The following is a 27,537-nucleotide window of genomic DNA, read 5'->3' on the forward strand; positions in this document are numbered from 1 at the left end:
GGTTTTGCTGGGATATTTCACAATATTGTGGGCAATTATTAGTTGATGATAACTGAGTAGCTGGGAAAATTCTAGGCACTGAAGTTATCTTAGAGCCTGGCAGTGATGGGTTCTGAAGGTGGAGTTGTTATCAAATCTGGCAATTTTATTATAACATGATTCAAGTTTGTCAAGATCCAGTTTTCTGATCTAGGTGAGGATTGGTGCAGCATACATTACAGTGGATAGTAGATGAGTTTGGGCTAGGGTAATCCGTGCCTGATCAGAAAGAAATTTCTTGTGTTTATATAAATTTTTCATTTTCATATGGACTTTTTTGATAGTTTGTGAAATATGGACATCAAACAGCAGGTTTTTGTCAATTTCTACACCAGTGAGTTTGGTATGGTCAGAGGGAAAGATGTTAGTGCCGTTTTTGGATGTGATTGTGAAAGGTAGAGGGGTGGATATACTTTTGTTGGGGGTGAAAAGCAGTAATTTATTTTTTCTGGGATTTAGGATCAGCTGGATCTGAGTAATCCAACTTTCCACAGAGGTAAAGGATTCCTGAGTAAGTTGTTGTAAAGTGTTGAGGGTTGGTGCAGAGCAGCTAAGAGTCAAATAATTTGCATACTCTATAAGTGTAGCATGCTGGGTATAGGTATGAAGATTGTTAGTAAATATAGAGAACAGAAGTGGGCCTAGTATTGAGCCTTGTGATACACCTATAGTAGTTGGAAGTAATAAAGATAATATGCCTTGCCAGTGGACAGCTTGCTGTCTATATGACAGATAGCTTTTGAGCCAGGCATTAGTTGAGGGAGCAAAGGATAGGGTGGCCATGGAGTCTAGTAATATGGTATGTGATACCATATCAAATGCTTTGGATAGGTCTAAGAATATTGCATATACAAAGTTATTGTTGTTTCTGTGTTGGTTAACTATATTAGTAAAAGAGAGGAGAGTGGCTGTTGAACTATGGTGTTGCCAGAAGCCATGTTGTGTGGACGAGAGGAGATTGTGTGTGTTCAGAAATTGCAAAACTTGGGAGTGAATACATCTTTTGAGTATTTTGGATAAGGGGGTATGGGATGGGTAGGGGACAGTAGTTAGAAAAGTCATAAGAGTTCCCACCTTTGTGAAGTGGAATAATATATGATGTCTTCCATAGCTGGGGATATAGGCTTCCTGTATGGAGTGGTTAATAAAGACAGAAACAGGGTAAGCTAAGGATTCAGCAGCAATTTTTAAGAAGCTGGCAGGTAAGTTGACAGCAGCAAGGGTGGTAGGTTCAAGCTTTTGGAGAAGTTTTTTAATTGTAGAGGTAGGGACAGGTGAGAGAGTAAAAGAGGGGATACCTCCTTACAATCCCTTTTTCACTTACTTCCTTACTTATCTCAAATTCTCTTCTCTTTCTCTCCAAATATACCATAAGCCTGTTTTCCTTCACTTCATATTGCAATTCCTGTTTGTATTAGACTAATTTACCTTTAATTTCTCTACAAACTGTCTACAATTTCTATAAATATTAAATGATTGTCATATAACTTGTATTGATTCTTAACCAATGTTTTTATATTATCACCAATTTGTTATAATTATTTAAACTGCAGATATTTTTGTTTTATTTTTGAAGATTTTAAAATTATTGTTCTTAAAATGTTTTGTAATACTTCGGAGCTTTTCTCCCCAGGCCTCTGCTGAAAATGGGCTTCTACCCAGTCAGACTTTCCTAGTGATCAAAAGTCAATAAATAAATGAAAAATAAATACAGTTAAAGTTATTACAAAACTTAATACAGAAGAACAACATATTTTTTTGCATCTTTCGGCTTTTCCCGGTTAGGGATCGCCACAGCGGAACTCTGGTCCACTAAGGATTAGTAGTTGATTTTTATGTGCCGAGTTACCAGCCCTGATGTACAACCTTCAATGAAGGTACGCCCATTCACGCATGTCTCCACGCAGAAGACGCTTTAGCTGAGAATCGAACCAGACAGCATCTTACTGTGAGGCGACAAAGCTGCCGCAGCACCACCACCGTGTAAAAAAAAAAAAAAAAAAACATCGGTTCATACAGTGTGAACCTATACATAAACAGTGCAAATATTTGGACAGATATAAAAGATTTCCGAAGTTGCAGTTCATACAGATGACATTATGCACACTGAGTACATTCTTTGGAACAGAGATGACTAGATAACATAGCCTAAGCAAAATTATATTTGCCCCTTATCTAAGAAAGATTGACTACATTGAGAGAGAAGGAATTAGAACTACTTCATACTTCTTAGTGTCTAAAAAATCATGTTGATTCAAAATGTGTTATTCTATTAACACTTAAGGGAATAAGAATAATATTTAAAAAGTGTTCCTGATTTTGAGCAGTTATTCTGCAATTATATTTGACTGTGTCTGGATTTCATGAGCAAAGCAGTTGAGATTTATAATATCTGGTATTCTGCTACTAATTACAAAACTCCCTGAAAGATAAGATCATTCCTGAAGATCAGAAGCATCAACTCTTAATTAAACCCAAGGTGATCACTGAGACCAGTCACTCTGGGTTGCTGATCTCTAGTGCTTACCTCACTTATGCTCAGTCACTGATTACCAATTTTATCCTAGCAGGGGAACAACTGATCCAGGTAGAACTGCCATTCATACAGTAGTTTAAATCTGTATGCCATATCAACATGCTTGCAGAAGCTTAAATCTTATCCACTGGCTTCTGAGGTCATACCACCCCATTATTTTCAAAGGCAGCTGTTTCATCCATTTCCTCTCCTATCTTTGTTATAATAAACTTGTGGCTTTTCTAACAACAGGTTCTCAGACTATGGGAGTCTCCAGTAATAATTATTCCATTCCATAAAGTCGGTCCTTCATCTGAAGTCAGTAATTATCAGCCTTCTGCCCTTCTGTACTATCTTTCTTACATTTTTACACTTCCAGATTTGTCTTATTAACACTCATAATGTACTACATAACTCACAAAATGGAACTTATTCTAGTGTTGATACATATACATTGGCCTTAACAGATGTAGATGCAGCCACCTTGCTCAATCACTTCTCAAGGTTAGTTGATACCTCCAACTACTATCTCCTATCAAAGTTCTCAGTAATTGGACAATGCATTATGCTACCCCAGAGATTAAGCAGTTACAATGAAAGCCAAGTGAAAGCTGCAAAATAACCTAATACCATCTTCCTCTTTATGCTACCCCCCCCCCACGGTGTTCCATTAGGCTCCCTTCTTAACATTTCTATTTTCTGTCTTTGTGTATGACATTTGTAAAATAATGTTGCACTAGCAAGTTAACTTAACATAAGTGAATAAATTAGCATTACTCCATTCAGGGTCTTCTGTGTCCACTCAAAATACACTACTTCAGCATGGATTTAATTCTGTTCATATTGCATATCTTAATATCCTTAGAACAAAATGCATTCGGTTTCAGCTCATTTTCTAGACTATCCTGTTTTTGATAAAGTATGTAACTGGAAAATGAACAATCTTTTTTTTTTTTTTTTGCATATTTTCCCCAACCAGCAGCAGCTTTTGTGGGGCCACCACACAGTCAAGGATGATTGGGGGAGCCCTTGCAGCAAAGGGTATTGCATGTGCCTAAACCTGGCTATGATATTAGTTTTAGTGGAGAGAATGTCCACCAGCAAGATTTAACTACATCAAAGGCACAGTCAGTGGTAAAACACTTAATGAAATTGTGAAGCCTGTTACTTGACAAAGGACTGTTACTATAATGAGAGGTATCTTTCAATTTTAAAGGAGAATAAATAAGAATTATTATTACCCACCTGGTTTATTAAGTACACAAGATTAACATAGTAGCTTTTGCTGGTTTGACAAATATGTTACAAAATATCAAACTAAGAAAACTTGCTGTGGTTGAGGGGCCCTCAGCGGCTGCATGATTCACTGGCGCCTAAAGCCGGCTCGGAGTACCAGTACTCTGACCTGTGGTATCAATTTTTTACTTAAGACAGCAGTAAAAGAGCAGGCTATTGCAAAGGACTTGGGATCACTACCATTGCTGCAAGAATCAATGAAAATGAGTTATTTAAACTGACTTGTCATAGTGAAGAGGTACTGTGAATTACAAATGCATATTTTTTGTTACATGCAGGTATACTGGCACATTTCTTACAGTGTAGAAGCAACATGTTTATAGCTGTCCTGGGACATGATGAGTTTGTTGGCCCTGTTGTCTGCTGCTTTAATAATGGTGTCAGTTCCATTCCAAAATCTTTTATGACTACCTCTCCATTTTCATTACATTATAACATAGCCATTCTGTCATATGTTTCTTAAAATATTTCTTGATCTATCTTTGTAACTACAGTATGAAAAATATTCATCAACTGATTTTTGAAAGGAGGAATAAATAAACCTTTATATTTTTCAAAGCTCCGTTTTGTACAAGCTCATCTGGGGTTCAGGCTCAATCTGTGACTCTCCTTGTGATTTAAGTAAAAACTCTTTTTAGATGTAATTTTCTAACTAATTCAAAAAATTCTTTAAAATGGAAGAATTGCCTGGCTTAAATTCACAATGTTCTGATTTTATTCATTTTTCATAAATCTAGCCAATGTTCTTTTATGCTTGGATATCCATAGAGATAATGTAAGTTGCAACAGAACAAAACAAACCAGTCCTTGCAATAACAAATCCTTCACCATCTGTTGATTGTATATCCTTAGTTGAAGATAAATGACAATCCTTAATATTTGGTAAAGATACTAATATATGATTTGAAAGCACAGATCCTGAGTGAGTATAAAATTGCTTAGAAGAAAGCATAGAGTTCTGTTGAGGGACTGTCAAAAACTGAAGCAATATAGGGAATGCATGTTTATTCTCAGAAACCTTGTGTCCCTTACAAGTTTGTACTGTTTCTTCATTTTGCTTTTTAAAATAAAAATGGGAATGTTATAAGAAGTCTATTTTGTTAAAAACATGTGAGAATTACATCTGTTTGAATTTATTAGAAAGAAAGCACCAAAGACAATTTCAATAAGTGCCAACTTCAGGAATGTGTTCACTGTGTTTTGGGTCTGGTGTGAGATCACAGTAGGGTAAGCCTTATTTTTTTCCCTGAGGTTTGAGTGACCATGGAGTTAGCATCTCTGTCTCTCTCTCTCCCGTTAGAGCTATTTTACCTTGAATGTGTTGCATATGTGCATTGTCTAGTCTAGAAAATGAGCTAAAACCGAATGCATTTTGTTCTAAGGATATTAAGATATGCAATATGAACAGAATTAAATCCGTGCTGAAGTAGTGTATTTTGAGTGGACACAGAAGACCCTGAATGGAGTAATGCTAATTCATTCACATATGTTAGGTTAACTTGCTAATGGAACATTATTTTACAAATGTCATACACAAAGACAGAAAATAGAAATGTTAAGAAGGGAGCCTAATGGAACACCTGGATGGGGGGAGAGTAGCATAAAGAGAAAGATGGTATTAGGTTATTTTGCAGCTTTCACCTGGCTTTCATTGTAACTGCTTAACCTCTGGGATAGCATAATGCATTGTCCAATTACTGAGAACTTTGACAGGAGATAGTAGTTGGAGGTATCAACTAACTTTGAGAAGTGATGGAGCAAGGTGCCTGCATCTATATCTGTTAAGGCCAATGTATATGAATCAACACTAGAATAAGTTCCATTTTGTTAGTTATGTAGTACATTAAGACAAATCTGAAAGTGTAGAAAGGTTAGAAAGATAGTACAGAAGGGCAGAAGGCTGGTAATTACTGACTTCAGATGAAGGACCGCCTTTATGGAATGGAATAATTATTACTGGAGACTCCCATAGTCTGAGAACCTGTTGTTACGAAAGCCACAAGTTTATTATAACAGAGATAGGAGAGGAAATGGATGAAACAGCTGCCTTTGAAAATAATGGGGTGGTATGACCTCAGAAGCCAGTGGATAAGATTTAAGCTTATGCAAACATGTTGATATGGCATACAGATTTAAACTACTGTAGGAATGGCAGTTCTACATGGATCAGTTGTCCTCCCCAGCTTAAAAGAAGAACAAATTAGCTTCCTATCCAAACAAGTAAATACCACAGAAATTTTAAACATTATTTCTAACTTAAAATTAGGAAAATCCCCAGATCCAGATGGTTTTCATCAGAATATTTCAATTGTTTTGTTAAAAAGCACTCTAAAATATTTGTGGTTTTGTTTAATGATATAACTCAAAATGATTTCCATGATTTATACTTAAATAGAGCTAAAACTATTCTAATGCTTAAGCTAAACCTTGACCCTATAGATACATCTTATTACTGACCCATAGCTCTTATAAATATAGTTGTCAAAATTATTTTATCTTCAACTACTACAAAGAGAATAAAATATGTCATTCCTTCCATTTTAGGTTCTTACCAATATGGATTCATTAAAAATAGACAAATAAGTTTTAGAGACTAACGTTAGAATTATTGAAACTAATTAAAGTGTCTAATATAAAATGCATTTTCACTGTGGCATTTGATGTCTCCAAAGTGTTTTACAGAGTAAATATACTCTTTTTATTAAGGGCTCTAAACATGTTCAGAATTCCAAACTTCTCTATTCATTCAGTTAGTTCATTATATAAGAATTCAGCTACTCAAGTAATCATTAACAACATAATGTCAAAACCTATTATATTAAGTAATGGAGTAAGGTAAGGCAAGGCTGACTCCATCACCCTACTTGTTCAATTGTTATACAGAACTGCTACTTTTATTTTTACTTCAAAAAACACACTACTGTACCCCATGCTACTTCAAAACTAATGTCTCACTGACTGTCTTTGCAGACAATTTAAATATTTATTTTTCTCACCCAAATATTGATATATCTAATGTTTTCTAAGAGATCTCTTTATTTTGTACAATTCTCCAATTACATCTTAATCTAAATAAGACAATTATATTTCCTTTGAATCAAAATAGACCTCGGGATTCATAAAGCTCGGCGCAAGGCCGGCGTTAGGCTTGCGCCGACCGTGCGGCGTGAAGATGGCGCAGTAGCGCCAAATGCATATTAATGAAGGCGCGCTGCTGCCACAACCACGTGCATAGAAAAGGAGCGCGAGTGCATAGGGCGTGTCGAAGTGCCGCACGGAGGTGTGGAAATGTCAGCTGTCGATGTGCAACCTAAAATGCTTGCATATAACAATTTGCAAGCAATAGTAATCCCATCTGTCAGTGTCTGTGGATACTGAAATGTATGCAAAGCATGCAAGACAGTTCCTGCAAACACAAAATGAAGAAGCAAACACAAATGCACGGTAGGGAATAACTGGTCCCTATCCCGTGAACAAATGACATTGAAAACAATGTGCCCATAATCCAACACAGTGTAGATAGTTATACCAAGTGGAAGTGAAACGCATCATATGTTAGCGTGCTGCCAATAGGTACGTCCAGCCCAATGGTCAGGGTCACCAGCTGACCCATATTGTGAGGGAGGGTACACAGCTGGGCAGATGTGTCCATAACAAAAAAACGTGATAAATTTACATATCTAGCGACCGTATGACCGAATTATATCCCACACCACATGTCATAGTCACATACAATAGGTATGTCCGTATTTCACACACCAAATGTGACAGGAAATAGAATAAGCATGTAAACAAAACAGAAGGAGCATATAAACTGCTACAACAATAAGGCAACATGTAGGCTGAAAGGAACAGTATTATCCGTACCGTTGACTGTGGGTACATGTTGTCCAGTACCGTCGGATATGTGTCCGGAATATATCCCATCTTGGACATAGGAAAAGGTGGCATCCTACCAATGATTAGAACAGTCGGCCAAAATCCGCACATAGTCCAAGCCGAACTTGTCAGGATGTGTCACAGTTGAACTGGTATTACCCGGGTATACCAACCATGTCATGAAATTTAAGTATGGACGTGTACCTATGTGCGTGAGGTATAGCATGTGGAAAGTCAAACATGGCAGGGTAGTCCACACAACCATACAGGTACCTGACATATGTAGGATATGCAATGTGTTACCTTGACCGTGTCATGGGCCATCAACCAAAGCAGTGATGGATGGAGTGTCAGGAATATGTGTGTGTGTGGGGGGGATGGGTAATGGTATAATCCTCCAAGGCGACACTGTGTCGTATGCAGAATAGGTGAACCGGAGATGTATGAGGGAGCACCGGGTGAAGCAGAAAAAAACACAAAAACATGTATACACATCTGCAATATAGCCAGACAGGCCATACTGTAGAACACAATCCCACAAACATATGAATATTAAAATGTGCGATACAAATGTATAGACATGTCACCGGCACATATCGACAGATTGGTCCTGATGCAACTGGCCATATCAAATGCAGCTCACCTGGATGCATAATGGACTACCCAGCATCCCCTCCACAGCACACAACCTGTTCCCATACGTGAACGTCCACCAAATCCAGCCATACTTGGCCTACTGGTTTGGTGCAGCCACATCTACACATAGTGACCACTACGCACATGTAGTAGGTAGTGTCACCCTAGGCAGTTTCAGGATTGCAAACTATGTATCCCTTGCATGTAAAACCCCCAGCACATTTTCATAACGCCAGAAGAATGCTCGGTATTTGTCTTGTTTTGGTCTTGTTCAATTTTTGGGATATCCCTCATGGGATAAGTAACCTGTGTAAACATTAGAATGGGTATGAAGACACGAAGTCCAGTCCTGTAGATATCTGGACACAAGTTGGAATGTGCAGTAGTGGTGGACGTAACTGTCCAGCCCTAGATGGTCATGCAGAACCTACTACCCAGGATCAAATACCTGCCCGTGACGCACGTGTCCCGACACGAATAAGCGAGAGAATATATTGCACACATTCGCATAGTGGCACATGGTATAAGGGTGATGAAGGTACTGACGTAAACAGGATACCCCCTGATCCCCTGTGTGAGGGACAATTAATGTGTGTGTAGGTGTGACCTGACCAACAATGATACAATGCCAAATGTCCTGTGTTTGTAGGAAATAACTATGTACCATACTGCAAGTAACAGTTGCCTAAAGCGGTCACGTCAGGATAGAATAAACGTAATTCGTAGAAGAAACTGGCAAACAACAAAAGTGCCAAAGGTATAAGGCTCACAGCTAGGAAACAAATGAATGTTCTAAACCTGCACTGACTGTGGCTATGTGTTGGCCCAAACAATCTGATGTCCGCAGTAGGGTTACCATCTGTCCCGCTTTGCGAGGGACAGTCCCTCTTTGGACAGTTGCCTCCTGACAAAATACATTACAAATTACAGATGTCCTGGGATTGTAGGACATAATTATGTCCCATATGTTATGTAATAGTTGCAGAAAATAATTATTTCAGTATCTAAAATAGCTAAATGTTACAAGAAAGAATAAGCAACTAAACTGCTACAACAATAGGCTTTTATGTAGGCAAATAAGTAAAGTTCTATCATTTGTACTGACTGTGGGTATGTGTCAGCTTGTAAAATCTGATGTGTGTTCCGAAAATGTCCCAACTTGGCCATTTGAAAAGGTGGCAACCCTAGTCCCCAGAATACATCCCAACCTGTACATATGACAATGTCAATGCTACCAATGGTCAGAGCATTCGCACAATAACTGGCCAGACTCTTAACCACTCACAAAGCCAGTGACCTTTGGGGGAAAGGTGTTGAATGAGAATGACTACTTACAACAATGAAGAGTAATAGATGCATTTAACTGCAGAAAAGTAGTAATATTACGAATCTTTCAACACGTTCCAAGTTAATAGTACTAATATGGTAGAAGTGTCCGTGATTGTCCCCGAGTTGTCATAGCCTTGTCCCTGTCACTGTAGAAATGAGTCCCCGAGTATCACAGAGGTCTGTACACATAAGTACACCAACCAACTGTCACATCTGTTGACAGGACTATTGCATACCTGCAGTGAATTTATAACAGATGTCCAGAATAATATTCATTGTATCTATAAATAAATGAAATAGTCAAATGGGAAGGGAGACACGTGGAAACCACCCCCCAACCTGCATTATGTAATGGAACCACTCCAAGCCCTAAATTATGTAGCGCCGACCCAATAATGTGGTCAGAGGTGCCCAAACACCTGCATCTGTAAACACAGGTAGAATGTTAAAATCTGGACTAACTCTGCCCATGTGCTACATCTGATCTTTGAACAGTGCCAGGGCAGTTCTAGTCACCAGTCGGCCGAGACTAAACCCGGACCAGCACGTGAACACCCTGACAAACAAACACGCGTATGTGCGAGGACTATAAGCGTAGGAGTTCTGAATATCCTTGGAGTGAGTAGACTTGCAGCACGGGTCCAGAGCAGTAGGAAACAGGGAATGTCCTAATTGTAGTACTATGGTTTTCCAAGCAGGAAAATGGATGCCTGCTGTGTAAGGGAAGCGGTGAGGTGTATGTCAGAGTAACTATGAACCATGGGTATATATATAAATGAGCCAGAACACCAATAGTGTAGTGGTTACAGCATCCGCCCAATGTAAAGGCATTCCCGGTTCAAGTACGACTATAGCACATATTAATTGTGTAATGAATGCCTCTGTGCTGTAAAGCCAACATTTATGCATGTAAAGGTGATCGCGTTCGCATGGGTCCGTTAACCGGATTCCATCAAAGTGGTACTTTCATAAGGAATAAGGCACATGTAATCCCAAAGAAGTGCCTGTAAACATATGTAACTCAGAATAAGTAGATGCAAGTGCCTCTGCTGGTGGACGAGCTATTAGCATAGCAAATGTATGTTGTCTTGTACAGCTGTAACTTTTATATATATAGATAGATAGATGTGTGTATAGATAAATATCCACAGACATAACAGAAATATGCAATTATATATCTACATATTTATCTATATATAGACATATATATATATATATATATATATATATATATATATATATATATATATATATATATATATACAGATATATATATATATATATACATGCATATATATATATATACATATATATATATATATATATATATATATATATATATATATATATATATATATATATAGATATGTAAGGAATGCCGAAAGACGAAAGCAAACATAAGGGTTGTGAAGGGAATCCAGAGCAAGTAAGGAATTATGAAGTGCACGCAGCGTATGTCACATAAAGCTGCACAAGTGTGAGTAGAGCACCGCTCTTCACACCAGAGGCAGGGTTATACCAGTGGCCATAACATTGTTGAAGTGCTACATCAACATTGTTAACAGACGGAATGTAGTACATGTTGCGACCACCTACACTTGTAACCCGCAAATCGTTTGTAATCCATAACACCAGGAAAGGCACGTATGTGCAAATATGAATGGATGGTGAGCCTGTGAATACACGAGGTGGTACGAAATGTGTGTAGGGCCCCAACGCTCATGAGAGGGCAATGTGTAAAGGTGTGTCATGGCTGCGATATCAGATGTATAATGGCTGTTATGCATGGAAACTCAACATGGGTGTGCAGGAGAAACTATGGATATGCGATTATGGACACAGGAGTGCTAGGGTATGTTTCGCCGGGTGCAATGGAGTGGCCCGTGGAGGTCAGCTAGTACGTAGGTGCAATTCCCAGATAGAGCGTCGTTTGCATGGAGACATGCGTGAATGGGCGTATTGTTGTCGGACATTGTGCATCAGGGCTGGCAGCCCGTCATGTAAAACCTATACGCCACCCATAAGCGGAACAGAGTTCTGCTGTGACAACCCCAAACCGGGAAAAGCAGAAAGACACAACTACATGAAGACAACAATATGTTGACGTACAGTCACAGTAACACAAACACACATCCTATCAACAGTAATAATATGAATGTGCACTGAAATAAACACAGTAGCAGGAATAATAGGCTGCGCATACGAGTAATAGGTCGAATGACACTGTATCACATCCCAGTTAGCAGCGGCATCCCAGACATGAAAAACATGCGACATCTGTCCACTGTATAACGTGCAATATACTGAGCACAAGTTCACTGGAGTGAAGTGTCAGTGTAATAATGACTAAGGCAATAGTATGCTGTTGAAGCAGAGATAAAACCCAATACACTTGTGTAAGTGTGCATGTCCGGGAAATGTATAGGTTAACGGACACACAGATGTATATATAGATAAAAATGTATATATACATATATCTATATTAATTTACATACACATATATATTCATACGGATATATATATATATATATATATATATATATATATATATATATATATATATATATAGATATATATATATATATATACACACACACAAGGATATACTACGGATATATATAGATAGATATATATATACACAAACAACAGGTAGTGATATATACACATACACACAAAACAAAATATATGTCAGTGTAGATATACACATGTACATAAATAGGTTACTTCACAGCAATTAGGGGTAACATATTTACAGTCCGGGCATATATGACTGGGAGGTCCAATAAATAAACGTTGTACCCCCCACATCGCCCAGCTAGGCTGGACAGACATACAGACAGGCAATACAGATCAATACACTGCCGCTGTATAAAACACCGGTAGGAAAGTATCAGTGGGAGAGTTTTGCAAGGTCTACACTTTAAACATGGATAACGGTGTCCCTTGCGGGACCCCAAAAATTCAGGGTACGTGTGAATCTGCTGACACCAATATGAGCAGGATGTAGGTGTACATGGAACAGTAGGTTGTGCAAGTGTGATAATACATGGGTTGACAAAACGTACGACATGTGTCCCGAGATGGGGAGATTGGGCAATGTGTAGGGGTGTGCTCATACCCCAGCTGTGCTCACAGTAAGTATTTGTCATGACTGCTGTAGAGGGGTGCCATGTAGGTGGACCATGGGTATGCATTAATGGGCTTAAGTGTGCAGGTGCTTGTTGGCAGAGATGTAGTAGGCCCGCCCAGTGGAAGTCATTAATATTCCTATGTGGGCATAGTATACGCCTACACCTCCCAAACCTGAAGAGCACATCTACCGGATAGTCTGTAAATCATCGGGGGAATACATAGAGACCAAATCAGTGCCATGTACCCGATTAGCATGGACGTCCATAGTTATGTATCAGAATGTAACAAAGTCCAACTAAACACTTCCAGAACTAGTGATATTAGGTGAACAGGTGGCAGAATACAGGTAATGACAGATGACAACATGTATGAGTCATAAACAGCATGTACCTCGACAAACGTGAATGAATACATATGCTCTGTGACTGTGAATGTGTCTGGTTAATAGAACCAATCGTCTAAATGTGTCCCACAGGGTGTTATGCATTGTTCTTGATACAGTGTTCATTCACACTCATTGGTATGTGAGTTCTGCTACTGACGGAAAGTGCATAATTTGCTGACCACCTTAGGTAGATGATAGCATAATAGAAGAGGTTCAACACCGTATGCCTGCGAGGGACACACCCGTCTGGGCAGTTGTGTCCTGCAAAATGACAGTTATGGCACATGGCCTGTGAGTTCGGGAATGGAGGCTATATAGTGTGTGTAGTGATGTCAGACATCAATTTGTTGTATCAGTAACAGCTACATGTAATAGGAAACAGCATTATCAATTATAATGCTACATGAATAACCTTAACGTATGCAAACCGTGGAAGTTGTCCATTTACTACTGGCTGTGGGTATGTGTTGCCTTGACACATGTGTTAGCTCTACATATAGGGTCTATAGGGCCGCCACCATTCTGAATGGCCAAAGTGGAACCTGCTCTGTAGAAATGTCAGATGTACCAGGGCAGAACATACCTACAGCCATGCATAGTACAGAAATATACATATCAGAACAAATCAAACCGTAGTCTAGCAGCAGTAAAGTTGCTTATGCTACTACATATGACATATCGACATGTCAGATATACCAGACCTGTAACAAGCAACCAGTACAGACACGTACAACATGAGAATGTCCCCTAATCAGGACAGTTGCAATGGCTAGAGTATTGTCCATACCACTCAACTGTCCCTGAATGTCAGGTACGTCCCTGAGTTTGACTGAAAGTTTAACTCTGTCCCTCTTAATCCCTCCTAAAATTTGTGGCTGTTGAAGGAAAGGTGGTGAATTACACTAACTGACTAATGACAATAAGTAAGAGTTATAAACAACTGTTACTTCAGAATATGTGTATTAAGTCATATGCTCTGATTCTGTCAATATTTCAAGTTAATAGCACTACTTTTGTAAAAGTGTCCCTGATTTTTCTTGACCTGTCCCTGATTCTGTAGAAATGTGTCCCCAATTGGTGGAGAGTTCTGGTATTGTCACATGAGATATGCATGATGAGGGACTGTCCCATGCAAAGTGGGAAAGGTGTCACACCTACAGTCTCCTGTCGTGCAATCTGAAAGGTGGACAACGTGCAGTAGGTATACGGTAGTATGACTCGGCGGACAGCTGCGTTAACAAACTCAAGTCACATGTCAACATTGCAGAGTATCCGTTCCCATGTATTAGGCAGATGGGAGCAGATCATATGAGGAACATGCATATAATATGATTATGTCACTGGACAGGCTGCTGAGTCCGTACAGTCGAACGCCTGCCGTCGCAAAATGGTTACACATACCCGATACTGTAGTCATGTAGTCCAATGTAATACGCATCACAAGGGATCGCACACACCCAGCGTGAGTGACAAATGTAAGTGGAAATGTAGGTGAGCCAGCGGCTCTAAGCGTGTTTGTCTACCAGTATGCCAGTAGTGCACTGTCAAAGAAATGTGGAGTCTAAACGTGTATAAGGTGCTGTGACCAGAGGTCAGCAGTGCTTAACGCTGTGCAAACCCACGCACAACTGCTCCCACCTGCTGGAATGTGCCTTACCCAGTCTGTATCCAAAGGCATCGGCCTGTCCGCATACAAAGAACCGCCCTATACACGTGATGGTAGAAGTACCCTGCACACATAGCTCATGTGAATTAACAATAGACCATGGCATATGTACAGAAATAGACCACACACACACCATACAGCACAGACATCCAACAGTATAGCAATGTACTGGCAGATATGTCCGGACCACTGGTGTATGCATGCCTGGCCGTCCTGTGTTTCAGTGTGTGAGCATGCCCAGTATGACTGCTACGCATGTTGTCGACCGACATTACCATCATACCACCATGTGTGTGAGCATGCCAAGTATGGTCAACTGAATTGCATGTGTCACATGTCCAGATAGTTAGTACTGTGTTGCTGACCCCTCCATTCTACACAGACAGGTGTCATGCTGTGTCTGCAGGGTAGCTAATGATCATGTGGCATTGACAGTTGCTACATGTCTGCATAACGTGGGGGGACATCCAACCACAACCACAGTCCTACACAGCACTGTGGGTGGCGCACATGACTCTCACATGTGTAGGTTTGACGGGGGGCACAGCCAACAGTTGTACACATTTGCCGCTACTGTACTGGTATGCCGGGTACTCCATGTCAGTGTGTGGACCAACCTAAATTGCTGGTTGGAGGGATACCAGGGTACGTCAGTTCCCAGCTTTAATTACCAGCACAGTGGTGTTGGACATCCTAGCTTACACAACCTACATCAAACTGCCTGGCCTGCTGTCATCTGTGTGTGTCTTAGGGTGTTGGGGTCATTTATTGGGCATATCCATAGGCCATCGTATATCATTTGTCTGTATTGGTCCACATCTGTCCAGCTGCATGGAACGTGTGTGGGCTGTATGGACGCACATGATGGTCAGCCCATAATCTGCAGTGGGTTAGGACACCCTGTGTGCTACAGGCTACCATTGTGACCCCCATATGTGCTACAGAGGTCATGGTGTCACTATGGATGTGTACTGTCTGCTGCCCTAACATTTGGCCACCACAGTCACTTGTATGCTCACATACATACCATAGCAATGGGTAGCTACACATTCTAATACAACTGCCACTTGTTAGGTCACTAGACATACCCTGGGTGTGTTCCGGACTTGAGGACGGTGCTGGAGTGCTGCCTATGTCGGATGCACACAGTGCACCTCCTATACATGGCCGAGTACAGGTACTGTCATGTTTGGCATCCATTGTACTGTGTGCAGGTCAGAGAGGGGAAATCCATGGGTACCTACTGTGTCAGTGCATATGCCTTGTGTTGCCTCTTTGCCAAGGGCAGGTCATACTGTGCACGGGCTTTCACCACCTGTGCCCTGCTCAGGTAGTTCCTTCACCAAGTCACACTGTGCCTGTACAGGCCTTGGCAGTGGTGTTGGGCTGTGTGGCCCTGCCCCATGCTGTTCCTGCTACAACTGTTACTGCAGGATAAGATTGTGTAGCATAGCAAATACCATAACAACTTGTATGCATGTAGCTTGTGAATACTGCAGAGCTCCAACGGATGTGTCCGGATACCACAACTGTGAACTGAGCATCCCAAACACATGCACAAGTATATGTCTTGCCTGTGCATCCGCCTCAGTATGGTGTGAGTGTTCAGGTGTGTGTGCATTGCTGATGGGTGTCATCAGCCACGACACCAGTGTTTACCCAGCATCCCCCACTAGGAGACTGTAGGGGATGTCCATATTGGCATTGGTGTGCTACAGCTGTGTCAGACAGACAGCACACACATTCAATCTCATGCCCTGGTCATCGCATATGGCATAGCTGTTGGAGGGTATGCCCCTGCAGTGACTGTAGGCCCTACCCTGCTCACCGGGTGGTGCTACAATGTGTATGTGCAGGCTATAGCACCCAGTACCCCAGGGTAGTCATCCATGTGGTTGAACAGATGCATATTGCTGGTCTACTAATCATGTGTGTTGAGGACATGTATGTGGTCACTAGCATGTGTTGACATGGCGTCTGTGAACTGGTGCAATACTCTGGATGCAGATGCCTGTGAGATACCCATGATATCCCCAGTTGTGCTGTGTGAGGTACCTGTGGCTAGTACACCTAGGCCAACACATACCATGGTATCCACTGTGATGTGTTTCCCTCGGCCTGTTTGATGTGTCAGGTGTGGCAGGCACAGGTCAACAAGCTGCTGTAGGAGGTCTCTGTCCACCCCATAGTGATCCAACATTCCCAGCCCATGTAGCCCCTGGTAAGTCACCCTCGGTCTATAAAGTCTTATGTCACCCCAGTAAGGGTTGCTCGGCAGCATACACATCCTCACTACCCCAGCCTCCTGCACATGTTGGTATATGTTGCCTGCTGCAGCCTGTGTCATTTGGTTGGACTATGTCGTGAAATGTCCCTGCAGGTATACACCGGTGGTGTAGAGTGCGGATGAAACCTGTGTGTATGCTGCTTGCTCGCATTAACGTACTGTTCATGTGCAGGCTGGCCATGTCATCTGCTGATTGTGCTGATCAACACCTGTTTGTGCAGCCTGTACACCCTGACTACCCCACCACTGCTGTCATCCCTCCCAATGTCACCAGGCAGGTATAGACACACCCCTAGCTTAGGTGTGCTAAGGCAGGAGCACTCCCGAGGCACAGTTCTGCAATGTACATGCAGTATGCCTGACCCCCCTCCCATGCTGTCAACTATATTCGAGACCTGCACCCGGCTGACTACACACATACACTCCAGGGAGCAGCAGCACACCCTGGTGATAAATGTGATACACTATAGTCAACCTCATCTGCATAGTATAGTCTTCTAATGAATAGTTATATGACCCATACCGAACCTCCAAATTAATAACCACTGCTCAGTGTCACTCAGATCCATACACAACTGGCAACAGGTGCCTGACTATCACCATATTCGATGTCCCATGGTCTTCCCAGCAACAAAATAACCGGTGTCTACACGTCGTGGCCCTGCACACTATAGATGATGTGCATTACCACTACGCCATGGCAGATATACATAGATCCCAGGTTATCACGTACAGATCATCTGGCACAAACATTCAATAGTGCTGATGTCCCAGACATATATGTTCACATCTATGTCCACCTCTACATCTACATATATCATATATATTATTTGTATACATATATACATGGACATCTATATATATATACATATATATATATATATATATATATATATATATATATATATATATATATATATATATATATATATATATATATTTATACATACACACATATACATGTACACACATATGTAGATATGGCATTTATATCACAACAGCGGACCACATGACAGCAATGCATTAGACAGGAATGAAAAGGAAACAACATGTGCCACCTGCATCATGTAGTGCTGTTACTATCAAGGCACGTGTGTTATGTTGCATCACACAGGTCAGACCATATCAAGGGTAAGAGTAGGGCTGCTGACAGTCCTATCAAGGGTAAGAGTAGGGCTACTGACAGTTACTCACCAGACCTATTGGCAAATGTATGTGTTGGCCACCCAGTGTCTTGGAAGAATATGCGGGCTGTGGACACTATATAGGTCAGCAACAAAACACACTGAACACATCCCGCAGCTAGCCACCCACAGATACCAACACATACGGTATAACTGCCAAACACACACACCTGCCATGCCTTGGAATCGAGCACCTACCTGTCTAGTCTACCACACTACAGCATTATGCAGTAATAGAACGTGCTACCGAGTTCCAGCATCATCACATTCCCACAGGCATATATCTAGGTGGATGAAATCATCCGCAAAGGCAAAGACGCTGATAGGGAATGTATGGGGAGTGAGCCGTCTAAAAGCATTACTCTGTACCCAGGCAGCTGGAAACACACAGACACACACTTGGCAGGGCTGGGAGTCGAACATACACTTAACTACCTTATCACACTACAGCATTACGCAGTTACAGAACGCGCTATCGAGATTACTGGTACACAGCACTCCCAGAGGCATATTTCTAGGTGGATGACATCATCCGCAAAGGCAAAGATGCCAATAGGGAATGTATGTGGAGTGAGACATCTAAAAGCATTACTCTGTCCCCAGGCAGCCGGAAACACACACACACACACACACACACACACACACACACACACACACACACACTTGGCAAGACTGGGAGTCGAACATACACCTGACTACCTTATCACACTACAGCATTACACAGTTACAGAACATGCTACCGAGATTACTGGAACACAGCACTTCCAGAGGTATACTTCTAGGTGGATGACATCATCCGCAAAGGAAAAGATGCTGATAGGGAATGTATAGAGAGTGAGCAGTCTAAAAGCATATTACTGTCCCAAGGTAGACGTAGACATTAACATGGCAGTGGTGTGAGCGGGACAACTGCCTATCTACGGAGCACTATTACAACACTACATAGATACAAGACGTGCCACAGACAGTACACCCTTCAAGGCAGTCAACCAGTGTGTTCAATGTAGGCATCCATCCTGACGTGGGGTATGGACATCTGTTGCCTGGATCACCACCATCGCTATACAGGATGTCAATGGCTATGCCCATACACAGAGGCACATCACCGACACAAGGTCTCACTGGGCATGCTCACACAGTATCACACGTCCGTTTGGAATGTACTGTGTGTCCATATACACAACGGCGTACTGGGCATGCTCACACACTTAGTAGAAGCGAAGGGCTATCTTGCATGCACATGGATTCTAAACACGTAAGGGCACATTTTGGAATGTACTGTGTGTCTATCTACAGAATGGCTTACTGGGCATGCTCACGCACTTAACAGTTGCAAAGGGCTGTCTTGCATGCACACGGATTCTAAATACGGAAGGGCACAGTATGGTGTTACTGTCCCCACGTACATGAAGGCCACTCACATGTGCCATCCAGTACATACTCAAGAGCCATCACAGATGTCTCAGGTGCAGATCACAGAGGTAAACGCTGCATTCTACTATATAGCCCTCAGACATCACCATGTCCTTGGACCAGCAACACACATCCATACATTGCCACAACACTGTGTGACTTATGACCAGTGGACTGTACATAGGTCTACAGCAACTGTGCAGACTACACATGTACTGACAGGGTTCCACCATGTGCTATGCAATGCAATGATACCACTGTACATAACCAGGTCTGCTCTACACATAACAGGGGCCCTGGGTCTTACACAGCTGTGACAGATGACTGTCGCTGTACACCAAAGAACACACATGTTTGGATATGACATACATGTAATCGCAGTGGATATGTGCATGGACCACACACACACACACACACACACACACACACACACACACACACACACACACAGAACACATATGTACATAGCATAGCTTTTGCTGTCCTCCATGCAGGCAAGTGGCTACAGCAATCACACGCATGCACATGGAAGGTAGGTCTATGGCTGTTGAATGCTAACAGTACATGAGGTAGCAATGTTGACCGAGGAAACATTCCATCTGTACTAGTAACCCATGACACCCATCATATCATACAACAGTCCATGTATTATGTATGTCATCACACATGTCCACCAATTGCAATGCATACAAACATGGCTACATGACAGGCATGTAGGACCAACACACATGTATATGTAGTGGTGTGCATGCAGCTACCATGCATGTGCAGTAGCTGATGTATGTAATTCATCTGTGCCTAACTACAACATGCAGTTGCACTGCAGCCCCATCATTGACACCTGTATATGGTGAAATACTGACAGTACGGTAGGATGTACATCAGGTATGGATGGATGTGTGTACATAAAGTGGTGATCCACCTTTGCAGATGGATGTTTGCCGGGGATGGCTCACAGGTGTGTCACAAGCCATCCTACCATTACATGTGCAAACAGTACGCTATGTTACTGTTACGTGACAGTGAAGACATAAAACCTACACAGCGGTCGGGTGTTACTGACTGTAAGTCACTTGACATCTGTAACACTTACATCCTCCCTTGTACATATAGCAGCACAATTTCCGAAGGTAGCGTTGGTACACATAATGCGGCCAATACTGCTGCATGTCTGTCAGACGTATCATCATATAGCAGGTGTATCATTCACAGTACTGCCATGTGTGTTTGCTTGTGTGACCATATATGCCACATATGGTGGGGAATACATCCCAATTGTTACACACCCCTGTACGCTGTTGTAGAGATCTGTACATACTGCAGTGTGGAAAGCATGACGTAGGCAAGGGTGGTGTGTGTATCACACACGTCAGCTATCCGTATGTGAATGACATTTGTGGACTTCAGTGTGTGTGTGTGTGTGTGTGTGTGTGTGTGTGTGTGTGTGTGTGTGTGTGTGTATGGCTGTCTGGTGCATGGAGTGAGGGTGTATGCTACCATACAGAGCAGACAGGATCCCTAACCCCTCATGGTGATGCAGTCTACTACCCTGTTGATGCCATCGGTCTCAGCCTTACTGGCTACCTGTACATTTTCATTCTCTGTGTCACATCATGTGGGTGCACAGTACTGTGAGAGTGATTACCACATAGGCAGGGGTCCTCACCTCAACACTATCGAGTGTGTGTTATAGTGTTGTTGACTCCGTGAGTGTGGGCATGTTACTGTGTGTTTCTGTGTATATCTGTGTGTGTTCTCATCCTGTAATGTGACAGGGTATTACTGCTACACAGTGAGGCCTCATGCTACCAAGTGGTCTCTACCTTTATCATTGGCCAGACCGCTGTGTAAACCCCCCACACCATGTCAACATACCTGTGATGTGACCTGGTATGGATGTCACGTCTCTAGCCACTGTAGCCTATTAAACAGCCCACATGCTTTTGGATCAGTAGATGTGTGGACATCTGTGGTATGGTAGCCTTTCTAACAGTCAGGTTGAGGCTACGTATAGCATGCTGGTATTGCCATACATGCCTGTGAGTACTCCACATTTACACATGGGAAACTGCAAACACTGCTACTTGTTGGCACATGCAAGTAGACCATAAGGAGAGAACCAGGCCATCATTACCAACATGCTGTTACTGTTGTTACCAAGACACGTACTGTGAACATATAAAAATGCATTATAAACCTGTACTACATGGTATGTCTGGTGCGTGTCAACAGTACACAACTAATGTAATATACACTTCTCTCACTATTCTGTTCACCCTGTGCATCAGACCATTTGAGCATGTCCCTGCACCAATGGTGTGGATGACAGGGATGCAGCACAGGCATCATCATATGCACAGGGTGATAATGTTTGACAGGGGCATAGGCTGCACCAGTGGATGACATCATGTGTGTGGGTAAGGGCCGGTGATCTGATTGGACATGTGTGGTAGTTATGCATGTGGGTGTTGTGGTGCCCTACAGATGTTTTTGCTGTGTGCGTGTATGAGTGCACACAGTTCTGCCTTTTGCCAGGCCTACACAGGGGTATTATTGACAGCTCCAGATTGTACAGACCAGGATGTACAGCTCACTGTGTCCGGCCATGGCCACGTGACCTGTGCCTGCCAGGGATTGCACGGGCACTACCAGGCGGAGGTACAGATTGGCTACTGTCCGATGACACATGTCCATTGGAACCGTGTCCCCACTGGGAACATCCAGGGCTACATCCACGTGGCCTGCTGTGTCCTGGTGTGGACAGCGCAGCACCAGCTGCACTGCTACTGCTACCGGCACCATGGGAGCGGGCATGTGAGGTGGCTCATTCACGTTGACTTGCACTAGTTGGTGTAGCTGGCCTACGTCCACGTGGCCTACGCCTCACTCCTACCAGATGTTCCAGCACAGACAGCTCACACTCGCGGATTGCCATGCCATGGTCAAGGATTCCGACCATGTCCCCCAATCGCCTGTCCAGAACATCAGCAATCTGCTGTTCAGCATTTGCCAATGCCTGGATGTTGTCATTTAGAGTACAGATAGCAGCCCTCTGAAGCCTCTGCCCTTCTCTGTTCTGCCATTCAGCACGTGTCTATGCCACCATTACAGTCTGGAACATGCGTCTGGTGACACCAGCTGCTGCACTCTGTCCTGCAGGTGCATGTCTGCCAGAGGTCTTGCTACGAGCAGCACTGGCACATCTGCAGTCGTTACACTGACACCATGGTGTGGAGACACACCTTCTGTAGCCACCACATGTTCCTGTTCCATGCTAACACATGCTGACTGTCCTTCCTCTATGGCTACTGGTGATGGGGTATGTGTTGGCATGAGAACTGTGTGCGGGGAAGAGGGGGGCATAGCTGGGATGGCAACCACTGGCACAGATTCAGCCCCTGACAACCCTGCCTGTAACTCATGCATATGTTCATCACTGCTAGTATCTGTGGGGACACTAACATCAGATGGACTGCAAGAGGGTAACGCACCTACATCACCTGTGAATGCAAAGAAAGACTCTACATTACAATAGACACACACAGACACACACACACAGACACACACACACACACACACAGACACACACACACAGACACACATACAGACACACACACACACACACACACACACACACACACACACACACACACACACACACACACCATGCATGTGATTTGACAGGCGGCATGCAGCATGCATGTGATACAGCAGACGGCATGCAGCTCAGACATTAATAGTGGTAGTTAGCATACCTCCCTGGGTTGCACACAACAGCAAGGAGGTGTCATATCAGTAGCCATGCAGTTCACACAATCATGGTAGTAAGCATGCATCCCTGTGATACACCATGTGGACCAGCACAGGTTAACAGTACACATGGCTGAAGTGACCTTGACATGTAATCTGCTGATGTGTGCATTGACATGCATACATGTCTGACACAATGGTGTCCTGACACATGTACAATGTTGTAATGGGTATCACATTGCAGTGTTGTCTGTATGCCCTACAGATAGAATGCATGTTTAGCAAATGTGCATGAGCATGGAAGGATAGTGTGAGGCATCAACATTGCTATACAGTGTGAAGTACAGACACTGTGCCATTGCATGGCATCATGAGGCATCTATATTGCTATACAGTGTGTAATATGCACACATTGCATAGCCATAACTGCGTGCATACACATGACATAACTGTGGATTGTGACCCACGTTGCTGAGGTGTATACACACCAAACCATGCTGTGTCATGTGACAGGTCACTGGAAGACCTACGGATGACACCCCTGCACAACTACTACAGAGTCTTAGCTGCCTGGCAACCATGTCCACACATGGCAGACTTGTCAATACACCATGTCCCACATGACATTGATGCACCACACACACAAGGTGCATGGCTGACGGTGATGTCCTACAGCAGCAAGGGAAATGTACGGTATCTGTGGCCTGATGTGGTGTCAATGTCTGTGGAAGCTGTACAGGTGACTACTGTCATGCTATGACACAGTCGTGATGTTCAATACATCTTATATGGTCGACATACATGACACCTCCACTAGCTGTGCACAGGCTTTCAGGATGTCCAGTGTACCACATCAACTGTATAATCAGTCAACTAAGGCTGTAGTTGGACCATGTGTGGACAATGTGCAACAGGTTGTATACACATCACATCTACTGTGTGGCTACATGTCTCTGGCCATCCTCCATGTCCATGTGTGAACATGTGTTGGCCAAATGTTTGTGATGGCCATCTATCTCACATGTCTGTGTAGTCCCATATGACATACACCCATAGATGTCAGATATGTCACCGTCCACGGGGCTATGCAGACAACGGGTTGTATGTTTGGTATGTGGGGTATGTATTATGGGATAGTGTGACAATATTGCAGCCAGAACACTACATGTCTGGGACATGTCAGATGGCACATCACAATGTGTGCACCCATTGCAGGGGCATATAGCACAATGGTGACTCCTGTGGGCTGACCATATCCCAGCTCACTGTGTGGTACTGTTTGTGTACCACACATGTGTTGTTCCAATGTATAGTACATATGCCTACATTGAACAACACCTCCACCGTTGTATGCACAGCTGTCCACACATGTAGTAATGACAGATACTGTGGTTTCATGTCTGTGTTTCATTTCATTTGTATATATTGCACATGGGTAGCCAGTGTGAATGATGGGAGATGCGACCTGTATATCGTGACTGGACCATACATCATGTGTACATGTGTTAACTGGCCACATGGTGAATAAATATCTGTATTATCATGCCTGATACTGATGACAGTCTCACCTGCAATGGACTGATGTCTGTGCAGCATGCCAGAGGTACCTGTATAGGCGTGACACAGCAGTTTGAACATTATCCATGACTGTATGACAGCCACAGGGTGCACTGTGCATGTTAACACATTCACCTGTACAATAGCATATAGTATGCACATATGTGCATACACAGGGTAGCATACTGTAGTATGCAGCATGTGTGTAAACATACCTTGCATATGATGTTACATTACATATTGTACAGTGACACATGCAACTAAATGGGATATAATAGTCCTATGTGCAGTAGTGACTTACCAGGCAACTCCAGGCTCATTGGTTGGTAGACACCCACCTCCATGATGGCAGCTAGTGTTTGTGGATGCTGTTCTGAGGGTGTCCAGAGGCTGGCCAGTAGCTCCTCAGTGTGTGTGAGCGGGGGCTGGGTTGGTGGCCCACCACCTGTTCCACCTTGCTCCCTGGCGATTGCAGTGACACACTGTTTCGCATGTCGTATCACGTCCGTGCAGTGTTTGCACACCTGCTGGTAGGTGCGGTTATGGCCACCCACATCATTAACCCTCCTGCGAAGGTCCTGCCACAGGTCGTCACACTGCTGGGCATGCTGTGACACATGGCTGAACAACACCTCATAGTTCTCATGGAGGTACGGGATGAGGACATCATCCTCCTGGCGGCTGTACGCTGGCAGGCGTGAACGAGGCATTATCTGGAAGACATAATGATGACAGGTCACAGTATCACAGAGATGTACAGACATACCGCTGCACATACATTTGTATTAAATCTAGTACATCTGCACAGTTATCTTTGCAAATCATCATGACACTGACACGACTGACATGTTTGTGTCACACACATGTAACACCCGTTATGCATTTGATACCATCACCATATATGTGTGTCACCTCTTTACATTGTTCATACTCCATGTGCATGCTGTCTTGATGTGGGCATGTCTGTTTGCCTGTACTGGTGTTCTTACCTATCTGCACATGCCTGGATGTGTCCACAGTGATGTTGTTGACCTTGATGCTGTGTATAAGTCACATATCAACACATACACTGCCTTAATGGACATGAGCAGTGACAATGCACGCATACGCATGGAACCTTTACATGCATGTGTTTTGCCATATACATCTACATGGCACTGTACAGCAGTTCAGCATCCTGCCGTGGATCGCCTGTGTTGCACATGTGACAGAAATGGGACAATGGCTAGCCGGACGTCATTTGCAGGGATGGTTATCAACTATAGCATGTACGGGCAAGGTTTCCTAGCTGTATCTGACAGCCATTTTGCCACCACGAGGTGCATCACTGCCACATTACTGATCCAGACAGTTAATAATACATCTACTATGCGGTCATCACACCATGTATGACAGAGATGACATGTGCAGCTTTGATGGACAGGGTTGCATGGTATGGCGGGAGTATGTAACATGTATGGCACAGGGTTCTGTCTAGCATGTGGCGATCCTTGTAGTAGGACGGTGGCTGTCCATGACGTATGTCTTTCAGATCAGGATATGTACGTGTAGCATGTCCAACATCACAGTGTAGCACATGTCTTTATGCAAGGTAGCCAGCATGCTGCATAGTGGAAGTGAGGATTGTGAAGGCTGGTATCACCCATCCACGCATGGCCAATACCCCTTAAAGGTGATATGTGATCTGATATTGGTCACCCGAGTGCTGAGTATGCCTGTCCAATGATCTCCATGCTCATGGATGGCACCCTGTCATGACATGGGTGCCTCGTATGACTACCTAATAGGCCTGGAGACGTCACCAACTCAGGGAGGTGAACTGTGCAGCACCATCCCTTACACAGTGTCCATAATGTTGACCGCTGCCTAGGTGGTGGTTAATAGGTACAGGGTTATTCACCTAGCAGTGACAATGCTATTATCAGCTGTCAGATTGTGCACATATGTCACACACCTCACCCACAAAGCCCATTCTGTATGTTGTCCACAACACTGAGACAGCTATTGCTCCTAGGTCATGGCCATTCACATCCTTACATACACAGATGCCTCCCATTTGTCTGTGTGGTATGGGCTACAATGAGGGGGGAGTACAAAACATTAACCCTGTTTTACTGTAGCTGCCACTGGTGTGATATGCACATGTCACTCTGACACCTTTTGTAGTGTTGATTCTGTCAACAGACCACTGGTAGAACACTCCTGTGACATACGAAGGTACATCTAGTATACTCGGTGCAGCTGGAACACGATATGGGTGATGATGTCCTATGACCTGTCACAGGTATGCTATGCAGTGTGAAATCATCCGTACTGTCATCTACTTCTGTACTGCTAACATCTACGTTGATAAAGGTTCATAGACTTGCAGACCATACTCAGCAGGGTAATAGTGCAGTGCTTCCAATTATGACTGTCGTCTCCACTTGTGGGTTGCAGTGGGTTGATATTATCCAACACCCTACCTGT

This window comes from Protopterus annectens, chromosome 4.part0, assembly GCF_019279795.1.
Source record: "Protopterus annectens isolate FY-2018-M chromosome 4.part0, PAN1.0, whole genome shotgun sequence".
NCBI lineage: Eukaryota > Metazoa > Chordata > Ceratodontiformes > Protopteridae > Protopterus > Protopterus annectens.